Here is a 26954-nt window from a genome sequence, read left to right on the forward strand (position 1 = left end):
CAGACAATTCTTAAGTCAAACTGGTTTTGTTACAGAATTACTGCAATTTTTCTCCATCACATCAAATACATTCAATTCTAGAGGAAGTAAAATATTTAAGCCAGGTTTTTAAACAACTGATAGTCACAACATCTGAGTTAATCAGTAATGGCCAAAACTTAAAAACAATTTCTACCAATGCCTTTTGCAATATCCTTTTCATACTTTTTTGGTTTGAATAAAGTCATCCTAGAGTATTTTGGACTTGAGTAAGTAGGGAAGTTGGTATTGTTAGTCACAATATTTGGATTTTTTTGTGTTAAGTACATCTGTATAGACATAATACTTAACTAAAACTACTTAAAACATAAAACTGTGTATCTTTATAGGACAGAATACTTATTTTCCAAAGCTAGCTTCCCTGTTGGCTCAGATGGTAAAAAATCTGCCTACAATGCAAGAGAGACCTGGGTTTGATCCTTGGGTCAGGAAGATCCCTAGAAAAGAGCACGGCAACCCACTCCAGTGTTCTTGCCTGGAGAATCCCATGGACAGAGGAGCCTGGTGGGCTACATCCATGGGGTCACAAAGAGTCGGACCTGATTAAGCAACTAACACATTCATTTTTCACACATGTATACACATATTACCTAATCAAAACTACTTAAAACATAAAACTATGAACCTTTATAGTACAGAATACTTATTTTCCAAAGCTAGCAGCTCAGTTAAATAAAGTAATTGATAAGTCTTATTTGGTGAAAACGACTAGCCCAGTTCACTAAGGCAAATATTACATTTACCAAATAGTCATGGACTGATACTACCCTGTTTCCTCAAGTCTATTTAACCTACCAATAACTTACTATAAGAGTTCCAGTTTCATTTAAGAAAAAAATCTCTATAACTTATCTTTCTTAGAATATTCATAAAATGTATCTAAAACCAGGAAGCTAATATTTTGTAAATTACCCAAACTCTGAGTTTCAAACAGTCTGATTTAATAAGCATTCATTTAGTAAGTAGAAAGCAAATTAAAATAGAGTCTTTCAGGCCAGAAAATAAAACCGATAGGATTTTAGAAGCCAACTCTCGATGGAGCCCACCTATGCTAGGTCCTGCCTGGTTTTCAAGCATTCATTTTCAACTACGAAGTGGTAATTTTCTATGCTTCACATTGCTGAGCTTTTGTCATTCTGCTCTTATTTTACGAGTACCTTTAATAACACAGTAAATCTATATCTGCTTAATTCAAGATACTCTTTCAAAGCAGAAGAAATGGTTAAGCATATTTCAAATCTTTATGCCAGTTACACAGTGGCAGCCAGCTTCCTCTGTTTCTGGTTCTATGCTTCTTCTAGTAAACTCAATGACTTTTACCAACAGAGAAAATAGCTATTTCCTTGCTTTATGCATATTATGACATTTTTCATAGAGACATAATAATAATAGGAATAAAACAACAAATACAGATTTAAATGAAAAGGGACGTCTCACTGGCCATTAGCTGATGTAGGTCATGGGAATCAGATTACATTGGTTTATTGAGACAGCCAGTCTATTTCAGAAAATAATTCTCTAATGCTCTCAAAACACCGAGTAAGTTAAAAGAAGGTCAAATTTAACCTACATCAAAAGGAGGGAAGAGGGAGCAAAGCCTTAAGGAAATTCAACTGTAAGGTGATTCACAGGGACCCACTGCTATAGCTGCAAACTCAATCCAACTTCCACCAGAACTCCTGTCCTTCACATGCTCGCTTGAACTGTTGCAACTGCTCGTTTCCAATCTAGTGGAATGTCAATGAGACTGCAGATCCAGACTCGCACACAACACGGTTTCCTGAGGAAGCCATCCCACAGCTGACACCACTCAACCCGAGCGCTGTCTGTGAGTCTAGCCCGTTTGTTTTTCTTTAGCTGATGGGCTCTCGGGGCCAAAAGGACTATGCATGTTTAAAATGCCATCTATCCCCGAAGCTGGATTATAATAAGCAGATAAAGAGACAGGAACATTGTGAAAACAATTTGAAGAGATTTTTCTTTCTGTCCATCAATCCAGAATAGGGCAATACATCATCCAGGTGACCCTTTCCAATCATGGCTACTTTCAAAATCTGATTGCCATCTGCATTAAAAAAAACAACTTTATTCATAAGATAAAGTATCAAATACACTGGGAACACCAACTCTGTTCATCTTGAATGTGGTTAGCAAAACACTCATGCAAAACTGCTCTGTTCCACAAATCAGCAAGTCTTCATTCGTGCGATCAGCCATCCAGTGACTTATTTAACACCCACTATGCGCCAGGCACCAGAGCAGATGATACGGCCTGTGGGTACGTATACAATCTTCTTTCTGTCGTGCCTGGCTTGAAGCCCACGCTCCAGCCACTCGGAGGCACTTGCGTTTCTCTAAAAGCTAATTCCTCTCTCACTGCTGAGCTTTTGCACACACATCATTCTCCTAGCTTGGGGTGCTGTCCCTCCCTCTTTCAGTAGGGCAACACTCAGCCCATTTGCCCACCACCAACTCCAAGAAGCCTTCCCCCATCTTTCCACCTGGGTTAGATGCTCCTGCCATGTGCTCTAAGGAGCCCTTTCTATAATGATCATATTTCATTTACTTGTGTCTGCCCCACTGGAAAGGGAGCTCGTCAAGGGCAAGAACCTACACGCAGCCCGTATTTGGCCAAGTGAGGGGCTCAGTGGCCTCTCCTCCACCGGAATGAATGCCCTAAGACACGACCTGTCTTGTATTCGTTCCTTAGTATCTCGGCAACGGCTGGCATTCAGTGAGTGCTCAATAAATGCTTGGAGAATGAATGAAACCTAATTGAAATCAGGTCATTTTTGAAAAATTGAGGATACATGGTCACCAGTGTGTGTAGGCAGTTACGAAACCATGAACATGACTGGATTCACCCATTAACAGTATGCTTGATTTTCTCTTCCCAGAATGGTGAGAATGGTGAGTTCACTGAAGAAGACAGTTACTATGTTGGTAACTAAACTTAGACGTTAAACTTGTACTTCGACAAAATAATTTAAATCTACGCCTCATAATGTCCACCGGAGGCTGAACAAATGAATTTCTGGGGTATGTGGTTCTGAGGCAAATATCTGCAAAAGCTCCCTGGGTGATTGTGTTGCCAAATAAGGGCCAAGAGCCACTGAAAACTCCTCACTCTACCTGAAAAAGGGCTCTAATCATCTACCCCCAACAGGCACTCCTTAACACTGCTCTTGAGAGAACAAATCAGGAGGGAAGTGTGTCATTCTCTATAAAGCTACTTATGACTTTACCTTCAACCCAGTATTTCTACTTTTAAATATTCAGTCTGAAAATATACCTCGAAAATACAAAATAACATGTTCACATGGTAGTTCCTTCCTTTCATCATTATCTGCAGCACCAGTATGCTGGGGAAAGTCATCCAAATCCCCATTCATGGAAACTAATTGTGTCTGTTCCCCAGTGAGTACCACGTGGCCATGCAGAAGGGGAAAAATGCTATGAGCTGCTCTGGATGAGGCGAGAAGACAGCAAGGTGAAAGATCAAGAAGGAGAGTAAAAATATTTTTTATTGCTTATTTATTTGCTTATTTCTATGCAAATAAACAAAAGAATAAATTCATTAATGTAAATGGTCATCAGTAAGTGGACAGATGGCAACAGAGAGAAAGGATACGGGGCTGCGGCCTCTCAGTGTATCTTTTGTACAGCTGTGACTCTTAGGTCATGTAAACATTTTACACATCCCTCAAAATAATTAAAGAAGACGGGGGGTAAAAGTCAACCCTAAAATCAAGTATAAACAGAAACAAGGGAAGTGATCTCAGATGGACAGCACAGCTACATTCAGTAGCTACTGAACATAAACGCCTGGCAACTCTTAGTCGGGTGCATTCTTTACTAGTAATAATGATGATGATGATGATGATACCTGTCAAGCAATTTTGAACCTTACTTAATTGGTTTGTTGTTGGTATTGGTGCCAGTGTAGTAGTAATTCTGAAACTATTTTGTACATACTACCTGCTAAAATAAGCAATTATATTGCTGTTGTTAGGAAAGAAGGTTTTCACACGGTAGGAAAAGGGGATATAAAAAAAATACTGAAACCAGGGAAGGTAAGAAGGAATCAGTTGTGCTGAATATAAACTGGAACCACAGGCACACAATCACAATTTAAAATAGTACATATGTATTTCTAAGTTTTGTCCACTGTAAAAGTCTAGAAACAATGACAGTCCAGTAACAATAAGCATGCTTCAACCCTAGATCCTGGTTTCTCAATACAATTTCTCACTAAAAAGAACCTGAAATCCTTGGGAAATGGCTGATTTCAGGTCCGGGGCAGAGAAAATACAAAGTGAGAGCCGGGATCATCCCACAGTGCCATCAAGTAAGAGTGATGGGGGTGTGTCAGAAGCCACAAGGGTTAGCCTGAAGGTGCTCAAACTGCCACAAACCTGGCAACCTCTGAACGTGGGGAAGAACGACCGTCTGAATGTTGGTGTCTCCCTGAAACTGAAGCTCTAAGCCCAAGGTGATGGTGCTTGAAGGTGGGGCTGCTGGGGGCAATTGGGTTGAGATGAGGCGGTAGGGTGGAGCCCTCATGATGGGATCAGTCCTTTCTAAGAAGAGGAAGATGGTAGAGCGTTCTCTCCACAAAGCGCGGACGGTGAGAGAGCAGACGTCGGAGAACCAGGAAGCGAGCACTCACCGGGAACTGAACCTGCCCAGCCCTTGACCTTGAACTTCCCTGCGTCCAGACTGACCTTGAACTTCCCTGCGTCCAGACTGGGGGAAATAATTATTTGCTGTTCACGCCACCCAGTCATCCAAGATGACTAAGACAAAGCAACAGTTTACAAGACACTGGATTATAAAACGATCCGTGACTCCACAGTGATACTCAAACGGAAAAAAAACAGAAAGAGGAGTTAGGGAGGAAGAGTGTTGTTTTATAACTAACAAGTGCTAGTTTATAGATGAAAAAACCACCGATTAAACCTAAAGAACACCATTTTCCCATCTCCAGCACAGTGACTGATTTAGCCAAAGTCCATCAACAGATACTAAAATCACTGGGGGGAAGGTTTTTCAAAGACAGGGTATTTACTTGCCTCAAAGAATCAGTGCTCGGATTGCTTATTAAATGGTAAAAAGTCATCCTTACGATGCACAGATTGGGCAGACAGCACCTTTAACCAAAGATCTAATTCAGCACACGTGTCACGGTCCTTCAGTGGTGACGCAACGGAATATCGTTAATATCAAAATGTCACCAACTCCCAGAGTTCACTCAAACTCATGTCCATTGAGTCGGTGATGCCATCCAACCATCTCATCCTCTGTCGTACCCTTCTCCTCCCGCCTTCAATCCCGCGTCAGGGTCTTGATGGACAGGGAGGCCTGGCGTGTTACAGTCCATGGGGTCACAAAGAGTTGGACACAACTGAACGACTGAACTGAACTGAATCAAAATGTCATCTTGATTTCACCACAAGGGTGCAAGATATGTAGGGCTGGTATGGGCTCCTCAGAACGGTCAATGCCGTGGAAAGGCAGAAAAAGGGGGGGGAGCGGGCAAGGAGACAATTCTGTAACAGATTACAAGAGACTAAGAAGATGCGTAATTAAATACGATGCCTGAACTCAGGTGTGATCCAGGATTGAGGCGGGGGGTGGGGGGGAATGCTATGGTGATAAAGGATATTGTTGAATATGGACTGTATATTTAATGACATTACCAAATTAATGGAGAATTCCTTGAGTGTGGTGAGTGTGATTTTGCGGGAGCATGTCCTTACACATGCTGGGTTGAAGTGTCACGATGCTGCAAAGGTGGTGAAGCCTTAAACTCGTCCCATTCCACCTGTTTAGTTGGTCCTTTTATGTCTAAGATTATAGGTGAGAGGAAGCCTCGATATAGCTACAGCAAGTCTCTCACACTTCTAGAAAAACTGCCAATCACCCTTTAGAAATTAGCATGGTGATCCACAAAAGTAAAACTCCCTGACTGAACTCTACTAAGATTCAAACATTCAAGTCTTGACCCTCAGCACCTCAGAGTGTGGCTGTATTCAGAGAGTCTTCAAAGAGGTGATTCAGGTAAAATGAGCCCACTAGGGTGGCCCTAATCCAGGGTGATGATGCCCTTATAAGACGGGGGAATTGGGGACGGGCAGGTATTTTGGAGACCACGTGAAAACACAAGGGAAAGACGGTCATCTACAAGCCAAGGAGAGAATCCTCCGAAGCAACCCACCCTGTGGACACCTTGACTTGGCCTCCCGAACTGTGAGAAAATAAATTTCAATCTGTGCTTCTCACTGCGGCATCCAGAGCAAACTCACCCACTGAACGTGGTGCCTGTCTCGATTAAGCTTCTATTTTGCCAGGCAAAGGGTCTAGAGCAGCTCCTAGCTCACAGCGCCCAAACGCACTCTTTCCCTCGAGACTCCTCAGGGCTGGCCCGCAGGGTCCTTCCATGCAGGCCCGTTAATCACATCTCCCCCCATCCCCAGGCTCCGGGACGCCCTCCAACTCCTGGTTCCCACCTCTGTGCCTCTCTGAGGAAACATACAGGATGGTCCTCCTGCCTTGAAGGTGTCCCTTCACAACCTCTGCAAAATTGGAGGCTCTCTCCTCCTCAGCCCCTCAGCTCTTTGTCAGCACCTAGTAAGATCCTTCCCGTGAAGCATTAAAACTACATGTTCACTCACAACTCTTCCCCAAACTCTGGGGCCTCTAGAGCAGGAGGTGCATGTTCTTCATGCATAGACCACAGCATTTAAGCACACGCCAGGCATCTATATCTTCAGCAAATTAAGTTAACATGAAATACAAACAATCCTATACCGTCCATTTCAGCCTCGTCTGGCTTTTCACTTACTCAGCATGTTCAAGGGTCCGGAGCAGCAATCACCAAAAGGACTCTAAAGATCAGCCCCCTAACCAAAGGCAGAGGAGTAACACTTAAATCCCCCCATTTCAGCCTGTACTTGGAGCCAGCCAGATTTTCATTAGCATTAACAGAAATGAACCTCAGAGAACTGAGATTAAATGAAACATATCTCAGAGTGAGCTTAAACCAACCTCTCTTTCCAGAATAAACTGCTGTAATCCTTCTGAAGTGCCCGGCCAACCACTTCTCCTGTCCAACCTGGCTGCAGAGCATCTACGCACAGCCAGAGAGCGTCCCCGACGGCTGTACCACCGCGGAAAGCACGAGCTGGAAGAGCCACCACCGACGAGGCCGGCCCTGGAGGGCGCAGGGAGGGCAACATGCAGACTGGCGCCCAGACTCTGTTCAAAGCCCCCCGAGGCCCCTGCTCTCACTCCACATCCAGATCCATCAGCGTCTTAACCCACCCTTTCCTCGTGGCTCAACTCTTCGCCTCCCAACGACTCCCTCCTGGAGGACACTTGCCGTGTTAGAGCCTTTTATAGGTTGATGCTCCTTGATCCTCCACTGACAATTTTTCCCATTTACTCTTTCGTTCTTGTCCCCACTGGAATATGCCTTTGTGATAAAGACAACTGCTGCTGCTGCTGCTGCTGCTAAGTCACTTCAGTCGTGTCTGACTCTGTGCAACCCCATAGACGGCACCCTAACCCTGGGATTCTCCAGGCAAGAGCACTGGAGTAGGTTGCCATTTCCTTCTCCAATGCATGAAAGTGAAAAGGGAAAGTGAAGTTGCTCGGTCGTGTCTGACTCTTAGTGACCCCATGGACTGCAACCTACCAGGCTCCTCCGTCCATGGAATTTTCCAGGCAAGAGTACTGGAGTGGGTTACCATCGCCTTCTCTGGATAAAGACAATACAAGCTGCCAGTTCACCTTCAACCTCTTCACCCATCTGCAATCCAAGCTGACCTTTGCCATCTTACACAACTTCAATAAACATAATGATTATCCACCTTGTTGCAGAATACCAAATAACTTCCCCCTCCCCTAAATCACTTGCAAGTTTCATGCCAGAGGTCCCATGACCCTCGTGTACTCAACGTGTTTCCTAATTCACTGCAGTAGGACCACTGACATGAGGAAATTTACACTGATACGCTACCACAGACCACACGCACATTTAATCAAATGTCCTAATACACAAGGGTAGGACCCAGAGTCACAGGCTGTATTTACTTGCCATGTTTCTTTATTCTTCTCCCATCTGGAAGAGGTCTTCAGTCTTCCCTTTCCTTTATAACCTTGACAATCTGAAGATTACCATCAATTATATTTTGGAGCACAACACAAAAGTCGTGTCCGATTCTTTGAGACCCATGGACTGTAGCCCACCAGGCTCCTCTGTCCATGGGATTTTCCAGGCCAGAATACTGGAGTGGTTGCCATGTCCTTCTCCAGGGAATCTTCCTGACCTAAGGATCGAACCCGTGTCTCCTATGTCTCCTGCACTGGCCAGCGGGTTCTGTATCACTGGGGCCCACCTGGGAGTTTGTCTGATGTTTTCTCAGGAAGAGATTCAGGTTATACATTTTTGGTGGGGAGAGGGGCGATATTACAGAAGCAATGCTATCATCTTCCCCTTCTATCTTAGCACGTGATTGTATTATAGCTACTTGATCACTCGTGTCTCCAAGATTTCTCCAAAGTAAAGTTCCTCTTTAATCCCTCCTTTTGTATTTAACAAGTATTTTGTGGAGAGATAGCCTGAAGCTATGTAAATCCTATTCCTTATCAAGCTTTAACTCCCTGATTTTGTTTTTAACATTTCTTTCCTGAATTAACCATTACATGATGATTACCAATGATGACTGTTAATTCTACCTTTTATTCTACATTTATTAGTATTATCTATCTTTGATAGAATGTCTTATTTTCCTTATTTATTTTATCCATACTAGTATGGATTCACCGACTTTATATTACTCAATGAATTGTGATTCATTACTGCTATATTTATTTTGATGCTGAAAACGACCCAGGTTGGGCTACTGGGAGCTTCTTCAACCTGACTGCTATGTCCTTCTGAAATGACCCCACCATTCTTTGAGCACTTCTTACTTTCTGGCACAAAAAGGTGTTTTAGGCTCATCTTATATTTCCCCTCCCCCAGGCCCAGAATGGCGTTTAGAAACCAAGACTTGGCTAATAGGTGTGCTCATGGCCACTGGATATCTCTGCTCTGGGGCCTGTAAGTAGACACATCTAGAAAATACATGTAACCTCGGCGCTCTCCTGGAATGTTCAGAGTTTTGCTCCTATGAAGCAGAAAATCCTCAGCATCAGTCAAGCCTCCTGGAACCCTGCAGCCTGAACTGGTCTGTCTTTTCTCTGTAGCCCACAACCCTGAGGACCTGAGCCTGCAAAATGGGGTCCATCCCTCACAGCTCCCCCTCTTCCACAGCCTCACACTCCAGGGTCTGGAGCCGCCTAGTTCCACCTGATGAGTCGGCCTTGGTCTCGCTCCTAGGCATAACTGTTTGCTTCTAACTCCTTGACTTCACAGGCGAACTTTCAGAGTCCCTGGGTCCCAGGCAGCCCAAGAGCCAGGCTTGCACTGAACACAACTCCATTTCAGCTCCCAGAATCCAGCATCTCAGCTACCTGTTTGCTTCAACCCTCGTTGAAAATCAGCACCAAAAAGTATTTAAATTCTTAATTGTAATCCACCTTAAACCTACATTAGGGGCTTCCCTGGTGGCTCAGAAGGTAAAGAATCTGCCTGCAATGCAGGAGACCCAGGCTCGATCCCTGGGTCAGGAGGATTCCCCTGAAGAAGGGAATGGCTACCCAGTCTAGTATTCTTGCCTGGAGAACTTCACGGACAGAGGAGCCTGGCGGGCTACAGTCCCTGTGGTAGCAAAGAGTCAGACACGACTGAGTGCCTAACACTTAACCTACATTAATCTCTAATGGATAAAAAAAAATTCAGTTGTGAAGCAAAGTATCTTTCTGGTTTGTGAGGGTGATATTTTGGATCCAAGGTCAGTGCTCCTCGACAGTTCTGAGCTTCTTTTCTTCTTCTACCTCTGACACCCCATTTTCTAAATCACTGTTATTCCTCCCTCTACTGATCTGCACAGCTTGTATCCCCGGAAGCACGTGTCTGTCCAGGTAACCTTGAGATGACCTGTAAGTCTTCTGGCCCTAATACCTACTGCAGGAGCCTGATTACGGGTGAGGAAGACAGGAGAAGCAGCCATTCATAGGAAAGGCGATCAGCAGTCAGCCTCAGTCCATTTTAGATTCCATCTTCTGCCTTTTAGAAATTCCTACAGGGTTCTCTACATGATGGATGTTTAATAACATTGTCAGGCTAACTAGCAGTGATTTCTAGTGGGTATCCATAAAAAGTCACTACGAAGGCCTATAATTTTGGCCCTTAGAGTTTTCATTTTTCCAAGGTGGGAGAGTCAGGTAATAAATATCTTCAGAACCACAATGTGATACGACAATAGCTATTAGGGCTCAAGGAACCAATATCCATGAAATAATCCCTTACCCATTAATAACAGTTACACAGTGTCATAGCCCAGAACTAGGCTGGGCTGCAAACCTTCCATCTTTACTGAAGAATAAATAAACAAAGAAGCACCCGCTGCGCCTGACTTTTCTTAGTGTGAAGTAGTAAGATCTTTGTTTCCATCACTGCAAACATGAATCCATGAATTCTGAGTCAAGGCCTCCCTTTTCTAGCCTAATGATTCTCAATTTTGGAGGGTTACAGATGGTTTTGAAAAAGTGAGGAAGGGTACATATCCCTCCATGTCTGAGAAGGTAGAGGTGCAGAAAAATACACATAAGCACACAAACAGAACTGTGTCTATAACTTCACGGAGTCTGATCCCTGAAGCCCCGATAAAGAATGCCCTAGGCCATTGCTTCTCAGACTTCAATGTGCCAATGAATCACCAAGGCTGTTTTGAGTGGCTATATTCTAGAATAGAAATGAACATACTTTTTTCTGTACAGGGAGAGATGGTAAATTCTTTAGGTCCTGTGGATCTTACTGTGTCTGTTGCAACTATTCAGCTCTGCCGCTGTAGCAGGAAGCAGCCATATACAATAAGCAGCCATACACAACACGGTGCCTGTGTTCTAATAAAACTTTATTTATAGAAACAGGAGTCAGGCAGGATTTGGCCCAAGGGCTACACTGGAAGGTATTATTTTAAAGTCAGAACAAGGACAATAACAGCAAATCATAAAACTCAACTCAGTTATTTTTTTTAAGGATTCGCATTTATTTTTACCACAAATCTTGTCATAGTCACCCTGCTATGTACTTACCCAGCAATTCCCATCACTACATTTCTTCCTATTGAACAATGTGTTATGAACAAGCCATTGTTCCTTCTTCAGCCGACACAATAAGGATCAGAATAATTCCACATTATGAACATTTCCTGAAAGACCTCTTGCGGCCCAGCTCTCTGACTCGCAGCGAAGTTCTGTTAACTGACGGCTGACCGCGCGCACGATGTGGAAGCAGAGCGCAGCCTCTCGTGTTCCCAGCCGCCCGCTGCTTCTCTGCTGTCATTTCGTTAATAAGCCTGGCAGCTGTCAGACTCAGGCCAAGAGTCACAGGGCTGTTTCCCCGGAGACTTGTTTCCATAAAAATTAGGGCCCACAGGCAGCTCCTCTCTGGCAGACCCTTCCTTCGTGGCCAAAGGTTAAACGCACGACTACGGAGTGCCTTCCCGGGCGACCGCCACCCAGTCACTTGGTTTCCTCATAGGCTCTGGACAGACCCGAACGGGCGTCCTGAACATCCATCAGGCACAGCCACCCGACTCCTCAGAACGGGAGAGGGTTAGGTGGGGTTTCCTCCCAAGTGTCCTGCATCGTAAAGCTCAGACCCGGCTAGGTGCCGGCCGACCAGCTCCGGAGAGGCTGATAGAATGGCTCACGCGGGCTTGTACCAGGGGAATGTGGATAACCACTTCTGAGCGATTGGTAAGACTATTTTCTTTAGGACTCACGCACACTCCCACAGAAAAACCAGCTCCGGCTAGAAATGACTTAGGTTCCCAGTGTTATTTCTAGCCATTTCTATTGGTTTCTCAAGTCAAGCCTCCCCAAATTAGATATCAACTTCCCTTAGGAATGGCGCTCTGGTATAAAAAGCCCTGATGGTATTCCAGTAAGACTCTACAGAGCACAGATCAGGTTATCATTTTGTATGAGAGCCAAAGTCAAATTCATGAGCAAATGTCCTCCATAAAATCCCAAATAATTCAAAGAGTTATCAGGAACAGAACGCTGGAAATAATAAAAATGACCCTGTAATGCCCCCCTTCACATGGCAAAGGCCGGTGGTCGGCACAGCCTGGCGTGATGAGCCACACCTGCGCTGGTGGGCTCTGTGCGCTCGTTCTGCTATTCAGTGTCAGAAGCCTGTTTGGGTCTGCTGTGTTCACAGCAGAACGTTTTACCTGGAAGGGAAGCTCCCTTTCCTACACTCCCAGCACACACAGTCTACCAAAGTACTCATCTCGCATCTACCCAGTGACTCTGGAGGGTGATGAGGAGTTAGAGGAATAAAGCAGCTCCAATACTATATATACATATTTTTAAGGCGTATTGAAAGCATGGGTCTGTGGGTCGTTTGTGCTTAAAACTTTCACCTCCAAGGAGAGCAGTAAGATGCACTGGAACTCTTTCTCTCAAAGGAATTCGCAAAATGCATGTTATCCTAGTTTTTAAAGCGCTGACGACCACTTTAGATATTCACAATGGCCTTGCAAAAAGGTATTTTATTCACCTACTCACCCTAGTGATGAACAATTTATGCAGGGCAAGTAACAAAGGGCCTATTTCATTCATTTTCTCTATTCCTCCCAGGGGCCAGAAGTGGATCTGAGGGCAGAACGATGCTGGTGACACTGTAGGATTTTTATGCCAGGAGAGAGGCTGGGTTAAGAAGATTTTCTTGTTCATTTACAGGGGTGACAGCTCTGGCCGTGCTGTGGAGGAAGGGAAATGCTAGGGATGTGAGATAAAACTCGGTGAACAATGAAGTCAGCTCAGGGTGCCAGCTATCTTGCCAAGCCCACACGCCAGCCCCATGCCAGCGGGGCATACAGAGCATGCCCTTAAAGCCGCCACTCAAACCAGCCACCTGGGAGCGTCTGTGCTAGAAAACATCAACCTTTCATCTAATTAGGCGCTGAAATTTAACGTTTATCGTCAAAAAGTTTTCTTCCCTTACAACAGGTTCCGACAGCTTTTCTATCAGCTCACCTTACGTGGGTAGATACATTTATCTGTACTTGCCGCACTGCCCCGTTTGGGTGACTACCCTCCAAGCACTCACACACCCTACTCTTCGAGACACTGGCTTCCTACTGCAGAGGCAGAGGCAGCTGGGCTGACAGTCTTCCCAATTAAAACCATCTCCTAATAATCTCTGCATATGGTGAACCTGACCATGGTTGTCTAGTCCCGTGAAAAGTGCAAAGTGTTAGTCGCTGAGTCATGTCCAAGTGTTTGCAACCCCACGGAAATGGGTAGCCATTCCCTTCTCCAGGGAATCTTCCCAACCCAGGAATCAAACTGGGGTCTCCTGAATTACAGGCTGATTCTTTACCATCTGAGCCACCAGGGTAGCCCGTTTAGCCTTGAAAGCCTGCTCAAAAAATTTAGCCAATGCGCACTTTATAATTCTCAGTCCAGCAACGTTGGCTCAACGTGGGCTTTTTCCTAAGCCTTTTTTTTAAAATCCCCAAAGACTATCTTGAAAAGTGGCGACACTTTCCACTTCTCACGGAAAACCGAAACAACCAAAAAGGCACAAGGGTCAGTCTTCTCCACCTCTCCCACCGCTGTGCCCACACGATCTCATCGAATCCAGTCTCAGCCCAACCTCAGGCCTCGCTTGGTGCTGCTCCTACTGCAAAGAGCCTTTTCACCATCTCCTTGGCTGGACAACTCTTTGGCCGAGAGGTTGAGGTGGGGTGAAAGGTGGTCCCAGAACACACGCACCTTCTCGGAGCACAGCCTTCCCCTGCCCGCCACGTTCTCCCACGTCTTTCCTTACACGACGTTTGCTGGAATGGAAGTCCCAAGGACTCGTAACATCACCTCATCAGTAGGAAGGCAGACAAAGCGGTACACTGACATCCAGGAGCACTGAACTGTCCAAAGAGAGGACTCAGCTTGGCCCGAGCCAGGGCTCCTGCACCTTGGAAATTCACTGTTCAGGATCGGAAACTCAACTTTGGCGGCTAATCAGTTTCAGGCCTCCTGCAAGTCATTCGCCCTCACTGATTTCAGATGTCTGATAAGCAAAAACACTTACACCTATCTCAGAATGTTGCTCTGAGGATTGAACGGGTTAGGAAGGTACCCGCTGGGCAGCCTGTAACAGCTGCTCGAGAAACACTGGCGCTTCTCCCCGACGCATCGTCTAACTTCACTTTAGGAGTAACGGTGACATTGCCAACAAGAAAACAGAACTTTCAGAAATAAATAGAAAGAAAGAAGTGAGTGGGCGGGCACAAGGAAGACCTAACAGAATAGCACTAAAGAGAAAAAAACACCTCACAGGGCAGCAAAACCTCTAACACACCAGCAAACCGGCTTCGCTAAAAGAATGCTTTCCATTTGCAGAAGGTCTGCTTTTGTGGCTGGCCTGAAACCCTCTGCTTGATGGCATAACATGCAGCGTTGCTCTAAAAAGGTTTGGTGTCGTTATAGTCAAGCTGCTAAAAGTGCCCAAAGTCTCTTGGCTCAGAACAAATTCCTACAAGTGTCCTGAATCTGTTAACGACGCAAAGATGGTTTTCCATCAACGGAAAATACCGGCATTGCATATTCTGCCTTGAGGCTTACTCTCGAAATCACAACAGCCATGGTGTAAACATTTCTTTTTCTAAAACATACCTCAGAGGAAGCCAGCCAGCAAGGGTGATATAATTTGAAATGAAAAACTGCCATTCAAACATGGACAACAGTCACATCTGACTTCACCACTGGGGTTTCTCATAGACTTCTCATGGAATGGAATTCTTGCCCCCGCCCCCAGCCTCCCACAGACCTGCTCTCCCCACAATCCTCCCCATTTCAGTTACTGACTCTGCGTCCCCAGAACAGCTCCATCCTTCCAGCAGCTCAAGCCAAACCCCTCAGCATCCTCTGGGTTACCTCTCTCAGACACACCTCATATTCCATCTACCCCCCTCAGCTTCATCTTTTTAAGAAGGTCCTAAATCTACTCTCTGCTCCACTGACCCCACCTTGGTCCAAGCTCCCACCCCTCTCACCTGGCATATTGGTCCTGTCTCTCTGGCCCTGTCCCCTTCTTCACTCCTGCTGCCTGCTCCCAGTATCGCATCCAGAGGAATGTTAGCTGCTCGGTTGTGTTAGCTGCTTAGTCGTGTTCCACTCTTTGCAGCCCCACCGGCTGTAGCCCGCTAGGCTCCTCTGTCCATAGGATTCTCCAGGCAAGAAGATTGGAGTGGGTTTCCATGCCCTTCTTCAGGGGATCTTCCCCACTCAGGGATCAAACCTGGGTCTCCTGAGTTGCAGGTGGATTCTTTACCATCTGACCCACCAGCAAAGCCCACAGGGCATGACAACAAAAGTCAGAGCAAGGGCTTCCCCGGTGGCTCAGTGTCTGCCTGCCGATGCAGGAGACACAGGTTCAATCCCTAGTCAGGGAAGATCCCACATGCCTTGGAGCAACTAAGCCCAGGCGCCACAACTATTAAGCCTGTGCTCCAGAGTCTGGGAACTGCAATCACCGAGCCCACACACCGCAACCACAAAAGCCTGAACGCTCTGGAGCCCGAGCTCCTCGAGAAGAGCATATAGATCCACCCTCTGCAGCAGAGAAAAGAAGATCCAGCACAGCCAAAAATAAATAAATAAAAATTTAAAAAGTCAGAGGAAGCTGCAATAATCACCTTCCAGAAGCCCCACAACGGCCACTCGTGTGAAAAGTAAAACCCAAGCCCTTGCAGGGCCCGCAGGACGCCTGCCGTCCAACTTCACCGTGCGCCAGGGACCGCCCCCGCCCCGCCCACCCTGCTCCCTCCATCCCGGCCCCTGCCTTCGACCCCATCGTGCGCCAGGGACCCCACCCACCCTGCTCCTTCCGTCCTGGCGGCCCTGCCCTCTGCGTAGACTTCCCTAGATGCACGTGTGTCTTCCCGCCTGGGCTCCGGCAGGTCTGTGCTCAGCCCCCTTCTTAGACAGCCTCTCTGCCGGCCTGTGCACAGATTCCAACGCTCCCAGCATCCCCTCTCCCCCTCTTTGGTTATTTTTCCGCATACAGGTACCACTTTCTAACACTTTATGTAAGCGATTTATTCGGTTTTGCATGGAGTCTAAGCCCCCAGAACACGAGTTCCCTGTACATCTTACTTGGTACCCCAGCATCCAGCACACCTAGACACTTGACTGAAAAACTGCTTCGGGGCTTCTGTTACATTAGCCAACTAAAGTCCGAGGAGACGGCAGGAAAAACAGGTTCCCATTGACTTTGTCCCAAGTCTCTCTCTGTCCCATGACACTAGTTAGTTTTGAAATTTTTCAACACTTGGCAAGAAATATCATTGCTTCCACAATTTTTCTGGCCACTAATAACGACACCGTGTTTGAAGGACCTATACCTTCTATGTCACATATGGGCAAAGAAAAAAGTTAATACCACTCCTTGACCATCATCTTCCCACATAGGAAGCTGGAAGTCAGTGACCGAACAGTGAGTCACATCCATGTTCACTGAACACACAGGGACCTACCTGTCTGTGTGTGGCTGAAGCTGGGCACGGCTGCGTTTTCCTAAGGAGGAGAGAGTTAAGGAAGGGGCTGTGTAGGGTGGAGGGTTCTATCAAAACCCCCAGGGATCAGCCTCCGTGGGAGACCCCACCACCTCCGGGGCTGAAGGGCGAAAGAAGCGTGTTGTCAGCAGTCTCAGCAAACGCTTGTCCTGTAGCCCCCAGCAGCAGGCGAGAGAGAGGCAGGGACACCGGGCTCAGGCAGGGTTAGTCCCCATCGAACGAGGTGGAGGAGCACCGGGCTTTTGGATTAAGTTCTATCAATGATTCACTTTGAGGCCTCAGGTAATCCACAGTTTCTCAGCAGCTCTGTGTCCCTAACTCCAGGATAAATATGATGCTTCCTCATTCAAACCTGCCAGGGACAAACTGAGGTGAGTTAGCTAATATATCCTTCCTGTCTCCTTCAGAGGATCTTCGTTCCCAGCCTCCTAACTGTGGATTTTGTCCCCAGGCAATAATACAGCAGGATGGAAAGCAAGTCTGAGTCAGACTCCTCTGGAAATAAAATGCTAGACCCTTCCCTGACGAGCCATTTGAACTTGAACATCACTTGGGCTTAAACAGTACATCTAGCCCTGCTGTGCCTCAGTGCCCCTTCTCCGTAAAAAGTGAAAACCAAGAAAGCACGACCTCACACGACTGCTGGGTGACCGCGTGAGAGCATGCGTGCAGAGCCCACGGGACACTGTCTGGCATGGAGTAACCACTCGAACGCAAACGTAATCATCGCAATCATTACCATCATTATCATTCTCTGTATCATTTTTCATAAGCAGCCTAAGTGGGTCTGGTGAAAGGACAGACTTTCCTTGCGCACGCTCTAGAATTCTTCTGTCTTTAAAATGATTCTCTTCTGGAAAAGTAGAGTTGAAAATAACACACACGGTTGCCATGATCCCACCAAACTTGTAGCTCTAATCGCTAACGAAACCCAAGTTGCTGAAAAGCAGGACCAAGCTCCGTAGGCTTGATTACAGCACAAGAAATGCATACCAAGGAAAATCTTGGGAAAAGAAGACTTCGTTTCAGACCACTTTCTATGAAAAAAAGATAGAACTCATGTCAGTAAGGGAAATCTGTTTGTGAATGGCACCTAAAAAGATAAGTTATAAAATAAACAATTCCATGAATCATAAAATAACCAAGTGCTTCTCTGAGCTCAGGGGTCTGGTGCAAGCTTCCTGAAGCTCCCACGTGGCTTCCGCACCCAACCCCTCACCCGTGAGGTCTCCTGGCACTCAGGAATCTCCATCTGGGCAAGGACCAGGGACCCCAACAGCTGGCGCGGCACCTCGCAAATGGAGATGCCCAATCACCCGTCTGCTTTGACGCACGATTGACCATACAGCCAATCAGATCAGAGAACCACTTCCACTCCAGGGGACCACTTGGCCCCCAGCAATGGGCCAACAATCTTCCTCTGCCCTGTTCCCCAAGTCTCTCGATGGCCACCCGTGATTACAAGAAACAGCCCTTCCTCAGATCTCAGCTGCCTCCCTCTCTCCCTCCTATAAGGAAGCTGGTTAGTTGCTAACTCGTATACAACTCTTTTTCGACCCCATGGACTGTAGCCCGCCAGGCTCCTCTGTCCATGGGATTTCCCAGGCGAGCATACTGGAGTGCGTTACCAGGGGATCTTCCCAACACAGGAACCGAACCCATATCTCCAGGACTGGCGGGGAGGCTCTTTACCACTGAGCCACCAGGGAAGCCTTGTGAGGACCCTGTGGTCGTGCCCAACAGTTACTCAGATAACGCAGGGTAACCTTTCCATTTCCATACCCTTAATTGCCTCCACAGAGTCCCTCTTACAATGTAAGGCAACACTCGGGGATTTCAGGGATTAGAACAAGGACGTCTCTGGGGCCCACGTTCATTCTGTCAGAGTCAGGCCCGTGGCACCGCCATCACCACGATGCTCGCCCCTCTGCCCACCATCGTCACCTTTCAGTGGAAACTGAGGCTCAAGGCTGCATGCCTTACCCGGGTTCCCCGTCTGGAATGGGGCTGAATTCAAACCTGATCTCGTAATTTCAAGCCCTACTTCTTTCAGCCAGCCCTGCTGCCTCCCCAGATAAGGCAATGTTTGCGATATTATTTTCTTTTCCAGGCTCTCACCGCCCTGTTAACAAGAAGCGTTTCAACTCTGCCCCAGTCATTATCACTGCTCCTCAGCCATAAGTGCCAAGTGGAAATTTCCAGTTCTGTGCACCCTCGCTGGTAAGCCTGCCTCGAGCCTGGCACTTCCCTTTGGTCCAGGACAACCAACAGGGCACGGAGGCAGCGATTCATTGCACAGACTCCACCATAACCACCCTGGGAGAGATCGGCCTCACAAGAGAGTCTGTGCGGGAGGAGGACTTCGCTGGTGGCCCAATGGTTAAGACTTCGCCTTCCAGCGCAGAGGGTGTGGGTTCGATCCCTGGTTGGGGAACGGACTACCAAAACATAAAACGGAAGCAAGAGCATAATAAATTCAGTAAAACTCAAAGGAAGCAAAGAACATGTATGGGCGAGGGAGCCGGCTCTCAGTTTTAAAGGAGGCGAGCGATCCAAACTTGCTGAAGCTGAAGCCCCAGCACTTTGGCCCCCTGACGCGAAGAGCCGACTCACTGGAAAAGACCCTGATGCCGGGAAAGACTGAGGGCAGAGAGGCGAAAGCGGATGAGGTGGTTGGATAGTGTCAGACTCAATGGACATGAGCTTGAGCAAACTCCAGGAAATACTGAAGGACAGGGAAGCCTGGCATGCTGCAGCCCATGGGGTCGCAAAGAGTCGGACACGACTGAGCGACTGAACAACAGCAAGGAGACCTACACATACCAGGAACAGTCTCAAGTAAAACTCATAGCGAAGGACTTCCATTTCTATCCTCCAGGTTTGAAACAATCTATTTAGAAAATGTGACCCCATGGACTATACAGTCCATGGATTCTCCAGGCCAGAATACTGGAGTGGGTAGCCTTTCCTTTCTCCAGGGGATCTTCCTGACCCGGGAATCAAACCGGGGTCTCCTGCATTGCAGGCGGATTCTTTACCAGCTGAGCTCTCAGGGAAGCTATCAGAGAGGGCTGAGGGGGTGGTATTTAAAGCCTCATGGCTGGTCCCCTGGTGCGCAGTGTGACTGCAGCTGGGTCATCAGGATATTCTAACACCGTGAAGCCTGGGATCTCCCATCCCCTCCTCTCACCCACACATCATGGAGGAGAGAACCTGATGCTGAATCACAGGCACTTTAACAATGGGAGAAAGTAAGAAGCCAAGCAAATCTCACCGCCAAGCTTATACCTCGCCTGTGTCTGTGTTCAATCTAATGTGAAAACGGCGGTGAAGAAAAAAAAAAATCAATGTTGCATTGCATCAGAATGCAACTGGTATAGTATCAGCAACCTACACGATTTTCCTGACTAAGAACTCATTGTCTCTGTCCCCAAAACTATAACACAGCAGCAAAACAGGGCTTGTAAAGGTCATGTGGAAGAATTCAAACCGCAGAGGTAAAGAATCCTCCTGCCAAAGCAGGAGACGTGAGAAGCTCGGGTTCGATCCCTGGGTCAGGAAGATGCCTTAAAGGAGGAAATGGCAACCCTCTCCAGTATTCTTGCCTGGAAAATTCCATGGACAGAGGAAGCTGGCGGGCTACAGTCCATGGGGTCACAAAGAGTTGGACACAACTGAGTGACTGAGCACACACACCCCTCCCAGGGATCCCTACTCCATACTTTATATGACCACACAGTGTTTCCAGGCCGTTAAAGAGCCCTGGGCCCTCGTCCTGACTCTGATCACTGACTCACTGTAGAACCTGGACCCATCATCTCTCAATTTCTCTGAATCTCAGAGTTCTCATCTGTACGGTGAAGAGGGCTGGTTAAGATGACCTCCAAGGGCTCCTCTAATTCCAACTCTAAAAGCTTCCAAAGATCCATTAACAAAATTCACCACTGGCTGACTTCTATCTGAAATTAGATTCTGATTGAGCTGGTGAGTAAAAAGAAGACAGTGAAGCTGACGTCCGAGACTCTTTAACAACTAAAAGCTGGAGAACACAAGCAAGCTGGTGAGCAAACACAGTGAAATCCACATCAGGTCCCTCTGCTGGGAAAGCTACGAAGCCTGGAGGTCCTGAGAGTTTATCCGCAGGAGGGTCTTCATTCCTGCTGCCTCTTGCACTCAGAGCCCCCCAAGTACCAACTCGGAAGGGATGGGTGGAGGGGGCGGTTATTCTCGGGACTCAGATCCCACACGGACATCGTCACCAGGGCCCTTCTGGCCACTGAACACAACTTTCAGGGTCACCCTGATCCAGGGGTTCACTGGCCCCGGAGAAAGGGCATCACTTGGCTACTTTCCACCGAGAGGGGAGGCGACCTCTGTCCTCTCGAGAGCCCGGAAAAGCAGCCACAGAAAAAAGCAAGCTGATTCAAAGAGCTGTTGAGCTCTCCCCGGACTTAGCTCCCTGAGCTGCTAGCTCCATGGAACAAATACACCAGCTTAAGTGGGAAAGCTCAGGGGGAAAAAGTGACAGGAAAATTGAGGACTTGCTATAAAACTCATCTTCAAAAAGCCATGATTATCACAATAGTGTGTCACCTAAGCATTATTTACAAACATCCTTCTGCACAATCCCCGTCTTTGAACCGCCCTCATCTAGAGACACCGCTATTACTCAGGATAGCGTTTTAAATTAAGTAGTAAAACGAGGAGAAACCAGGATTTTTCAATCAAAACTCTGCCATGAATATAATTAAAACTGACACAGGGAAACAGGTATCAAAGAGAAGGAATCTGGCTTTTTACCTTCATGCTGGTAATTCCTACTCATCAGTTGTACAATTCAGCTTTCAAAGACTGTTTTGTGCATGACTCGTTGGATAACCCTCAAAACTGGAAGGGGAAGGCGGTGTATTAGAAATGGAAATTCTTGTATTTTGCTGAAGAGAAAAAGGAGACTTAAGGATATTGAAAGGTGAGCGCAGTTGAGTCACAATGAACCCAGATCGCCGAACTCCTTATTTCAAACGCTCCTCCGGGACGCCACCCAGTAAGTCTCGTTGATTTCATTTCCGTGGTGAAACCTAAATAACTTTTATATCAAACGCTGTTATATATTTTGCCCGGGCTTCGCCTTTCAACTTCAGGGCCTCAGAACACTCTGATTTGAATCCGGGCAAAATGAAGTAAACAGCAAAAGACTTCCCTCATGGCTCAGCCAGTAAGGAGTCTGCCTGCAGGAGACCCGGGTTCGATCCCTGGGTTGGGAAGATCCCCTGGACAAGGAAATGGCACCCCACTCCAGGACTCTTGCCTGGAAAATCCCATAGACAGAGGAGCCTGACAGGCTACAATTCACGGGGTCTCAAAGAGTCAGACACGACTGAGTGACTTGACTTCATTTCAAAATGTATTTCCAACTGCCACGTAAATGGGATTTTTCTCTCCAAGTAGCCGCAGGTCCCTCGCAGTCCGTCGTCGTTCCTGCAGTCAGTCCGCCTCCTAACCCGCTGTTACTTTGTATAAAGGACCACGCCTACCCTTCCAGGCAAGTTCTAATCACACCGAGGCACAAAAGCAGCAATCACCCCACTCTCCACTTCCAGGCCCTGGCCAGCAATCAAAAATCTCACTGTGGGTCTCTGTTCATTCTATTTCTGGGTGATACCATATCGCAAAACACCTCTCAGCCTCAGCCCTGTTGATCAATAGTCGTTTAAAAGTAAATTTGTCATGGAAGTGTATAAACATCTACATTCAATAGTGTTTGCCAAAGTAATGCATTTGCCCCGTGATTATAAATGATCAAATAAGTGAAACAACACAGCAGCAGCAAAAACTGCGCCAGTCTGATAGAGAACAGGCTTCTGGACACGGGGCGGGACTGGGGAGGAGGGGGGGTGCGGTGGACAGGGAGAGGAGCGTGGACACGTACACCCTGCCGAATGTGAGACCACCACCGCTGGGAGCTCGCCGTCTGTCGACAGGGGAACTCAAACAGGGCCCTGTAACAGCCTAGAGGGGCGGGATGGGGAGGAGGGTGGGAGGGAGGTTCCAGCGGGAGGCGCCATGGGTGCACCTGCGGCTGATTCATGCTGATGTTTGGCAGAAACCACAATATTGTAAAGCAGTTATCCTTCAGTTAAAAACATATATATTTTTCAAACTGTTCTAGTATGTGCTGAGGTGGTGGGTATGAGCCTGGCTTTATTTCTGCGATCTTCACTGTTACTAAATCTACTGAAATAAATGAAGCAGGGCTAGAACCCAGAGTGGAGCCGGGTAGGCAAATGCTCTGTCCCAGACATGGTCTGTCCCAACCCTCCTTTCTCACAGCCAGAATCCCCTCCCCCGAGCCAGCCACCCCAGTTTCCAGGACCAGCCCCACCCTCCGTGGAGACACCGGGGTGGTGTTGGTACAGCCCCCCGGGACCACCCCCTCCCAGCCCCTCCGAGTGCTGGCTCTGCTGTGACCTCCTGCCCCGGCTCCACTGCCTATACCTGAACCCTCTCTTGGTTCCTTAGCCCTCGGCTCCGAAGCTCACTGGACTCCTGGCTGCCTCTCTGTCTCTCAAGCCACCTGGACCTGCTGTCCCTACAACCATGTGACTCTGAAACGAAATCAACTCCAAATACTCATTGGAAGGACGGATGCTGAGACTGAAGCTCCACCACTGTGGCCACCTGATGCAAGACCCGACTCACTGGAAAAGACCCTGATGCTGGAAAGATTGAAGCAGGAGGAGAAGGGGACGACAGAGGATGAGGTGGTTGGATGGCATCACTGACTCAGTGGACATGAGTTTGAGCGAGCTCCGGGAGTTGGTGATGGACGGGGAGGCCTGGCTTGCTGCAGTCCATGGGGTCGCAAAGAGTCAGACATGACTGAGCGACTGAACAACAACCATGTACCCCAGCTCAGGGAGCCTGTCCTGAGATGCTGGAGACTCTAGAAATAGTCTCCAATTCTGTCTCCCTCAGCCTCCTATTGCAACCCCTGCCAGCCCCTCCCCCTAACCTCCCACCCCCACCCCTGGTCCCAACCTCCTGCAGCTCCTCCAGTTTATCTGGAAGTGGACTTCCGCCCATGGCCCTCACCAGGCACTCCTTCCAGGCCGGGCCTGACTCTAAGAAAAGATCAGCGGCTTCTTCTCAACCAACGCTCTGCACTTCAGACCTTGTTCCTGCTTAAGTGCCTCTGTCTGAGCCTAACTATCGACGTGTGGAGACAGAGCTCTTGAAGGCTGTCCTCCTCCTCATCCTCGCTGTTTACCTGGGATCGGCCAGGGGCCTGCACACGGCCGTCTATTAATTGCCTGTAGACACCATGATGCAGCAGATTGCACTCTTTTCACACAGAGACGAGGAACCTGGGATCCCATTTTAATAAGAAATGTGCTCAGGTTCGGCTGGCAAGACTGGGGCAAAAGCAGGACCAGATGAGGCTGACCTGGCCTCCTTCTTAACGTATGAATCCTATCTGGGGAAACCCTATGCTGGGTCAGTTACCGAGTGCAAGAGGACGGGGAGGCACTTTCTAAGCCACGCGGGCTGCTCCGATGCCCCTCGGACACGAGCCCATTACTGAGGGGGGCTGGGGCTCCCCGGCGTCTGAGTCACCTGCGTGCCCCGTTCAGAAGCCGTCTCGAGCTCACTCCACCTCGCAGAGCAGGACAGGGTAGGCATTTGCTCAAATTCCCACTTGAGTACTTCTGATAAAACCAACTGTTTCAAATAAAACTGGAAGGGCTTTTGTATTTCGCACTGGTACCATCTAAGTTCTGGGTTTCAGGCTTAGTTGACTTAAGTGAAATCAGCAACAGAGCAGGAGAGGGCTGTCTGGGTGCTGATCCAAACCCTAAGCTGCTTCCAAAGCGCTGCATGACTCTCAGAGACTGCGTTCCCAGGGGCTCCATGACACAGTCATCAGAGACGCTCCATCACAGCTCCCAGTTCTGGAAAGCTGAGCTGCATCCCTGTCCAGCGGGAGCATATGCCACCCTCTGAAACGCACTTGAAGCTGTGGCCTCAATGAGCATCAAGCTGTCTGCTGGGGAAGAAGGCAATGTTATGGGTTGAACTGTGTCTCCAAAAAAGATGTCCAACGCCCGGGAGCTCAGAATGCAGCTGGAGTGGGGAACAGGGCTGCTGCCTGTGTCATCAGCTAAGATGAGGTCACAGTGCATTAGGGGGACCCCTAATCTAATAGCACCAATGTGTTTAAGAGAAGAAACACGAGGAAAGAAGGCGGTGTAACGACAGGAAGAAGAGATCAGTGATGTATCTATGAGCCAAGGTTGCTGGCAATAGCAGACGCTGAAGAGGCAAGGAAAGATCCTTCTTTACAGGTTTCAGATGAAGCGTGGCCCTGCCCACACCTTCAACCTGGACTCCCAGCCCCCAGAAATGCGAGACAAGATTCTCTTGTGTGAAGCCACCCAGCGTGTATGACTTCGTTACAACAGCCCTGGGAAAGGAGAGCACAGGGTAACCGAACAACTGGGGGATCACAAAGACCTCTTGACTGAGAAGCAGCACCAAGGAGGAAGGAGGAAATACAGACGGTCTCCAGCTGAGGATGGTTCGATTTAGGATTTTTTGACTTTACAACGGAGTGAAAGCAATGCGCACTTGGGAGAAACCAAACTTTGGATTTTGGATTTGCTCTTTCCCCAAGCGAGCAATTCCCGGTCCGCTCTCCTGGTGCCAGGCAGTGACGCTGAGCACGGCTGCACGTCAGCCACGTGACCAAGGGCAAGCAGTCACTCTATACCCAGACAGCCATTCTGCTTTTCACTCTCAGTACAGCATTCAATAAATCATATGAGACAGTCAAAACTTTATTACAAAATAGGTTTTGTGTGGGGCTCCCCTGGTGGCTCAGATGGTAAAGAGTCTGCCATCCATGCAGGAGACCCAGGTTCCATCCCTGGGTCAGGGAGATGCTCTGGAGAAGGGAGAGGCTCTGTGTGAAACGGTTTTGCCCAACGGTGGGCTCGTGGAAGTGTTCTGAGCATGTCTAAGGTGGGCGAGGCTGAGCTACGGTGTTCAGCAGGTTGGGTGCAGTCAAACCACTTTTTACTATGATATTTCTGACGTACGATGGGTTGATTGGGATATAACCTGGCTGTACGTGTTTGTGACCAGGAACGCCTTTCATAGTGTGGCCGCCTACCTGGCTGAACTGGAGGGAGACAGACAAGGCCCAGCATCCCTGGAAGGAGCCTTCCTTCCCCTAAGAACCTAGACCATCTAACTCAGGCCCCGAGGAGGGGAAGGAGCAGGGCAGGGGTGGGAGCTCAGAAATGAAAGGTTTCATTCCTCCCCAGTTAAGCCAAAACCCTGCCTCCTGCATCCCGGCCCCCAGTCCCTTCCCTGCTCACATGCTTACAGAAGGACCCTAATGGGTGTTTTCACAGCCATGATCTGGTGTAATCTTCATACGACAGGGAAGGAGGGAAAGTATTATCACTCCCATTTTATATGCAAGGAAACTGAGGCTCACACAAGATCACAAATGCAATGACCACCCTGCAAAGAGGGTCAGTTAACAAAGCAAAAGGCATGGGAGTGGGCATGGGGAGTGGGGGTAGGAAAAAAGCTCTAAATTTCATCTTAAAAAAAAAAAAAAAGACGGGGTCAAACGAAAGTTCCCAAGGGAATCAGATCTGTTGGCCTTGGAAAGCGGACCTTCATCTGTTTCAGTCGTTCCGACAGCGCTGCTGCGGACACGATCCGCTGATTCTTTGACCAGATTGGTCAAGGGTCTCTGAGGAGAAAGCCCAAGCACGTAAGAACCCTGGCCTTCTGTCTCATTCGGGGCTTCGCTGTCTTCAGAAGCGTCTGCGCAAGCAGAGGGCCCTTCCCCAACCATCACCCTGAGCAAGCCAGGCCTCAGGGAGTGAGAGGCCGGGGGACCCACAGACCCGCGTCCAACAGCCTGTGATGACTGACGGGCCGGCCCCTTCCCCGAAGTATCACCCTGCACAAGCCAGGCCTCAGGGAGTGAGAGGCCGGGGGACCACAGACCCATGTCCAATAACCCGTGATGACTGGACGGGCCAACCCCTTCCCCAAAGCATCACGGAACAAGAGCAGAGACGGCAGGGATGCAGCGGGCTGGCAGGCACCCCAGGAAACGACAGGGCTGAGAGGGTTATGCCACAAAGCACTGGGCAGAAGAGCTGGGTGGAGAGCTCTGACTCCAATCAGCGGACTCTT

At 48.1% G+C, this 26954-nt stretch overlaps 1 protein-coding gene across 7 annotated transcripts in view; it reads right to left on the reverse strand.

Moving 5' to 3' along the window:
* RNF152 (ring finger protein 152) overlaps nucleotides 1–26954 on the reverse strand; it is a 72362-nt gene that overhangs the window by 17243 nt on the left and 28165 nt on the right. The window contains exon 1 of one of the 7 annotated variants that reach the window (XM_027525853.1): nucleotides 7736–8226. The exons of the other annotated variants lie outside the window; for them this stretch is intronic. The gene's annotated coding sequence lies outside the window, so the exon portion shown is untranslated. Of the gene's footprint in view, nucleotides 1–7735; nucleotides 8227–26954 lie in introns of those variants that run through there. 7 annotated transcript variants of the gene reach the window in all.

The sequence above is a fragment of the Bos indicus x Bos taurus genome, chromosome 24, assembly GCF_003369695.1.
Source record: "Bos indicus x Bos taurus breed Angus x Brahman F1 hybrid chromosome 24, Bos_hybrid_MaternalHap_v2.0, whole genome shotgun sequence".
NCBI lineage: Eukaryota > Metazoa > Chordata > Mammalia > Artiodactyla > Bovidae > Bos > Bos indicus x Bos taurus.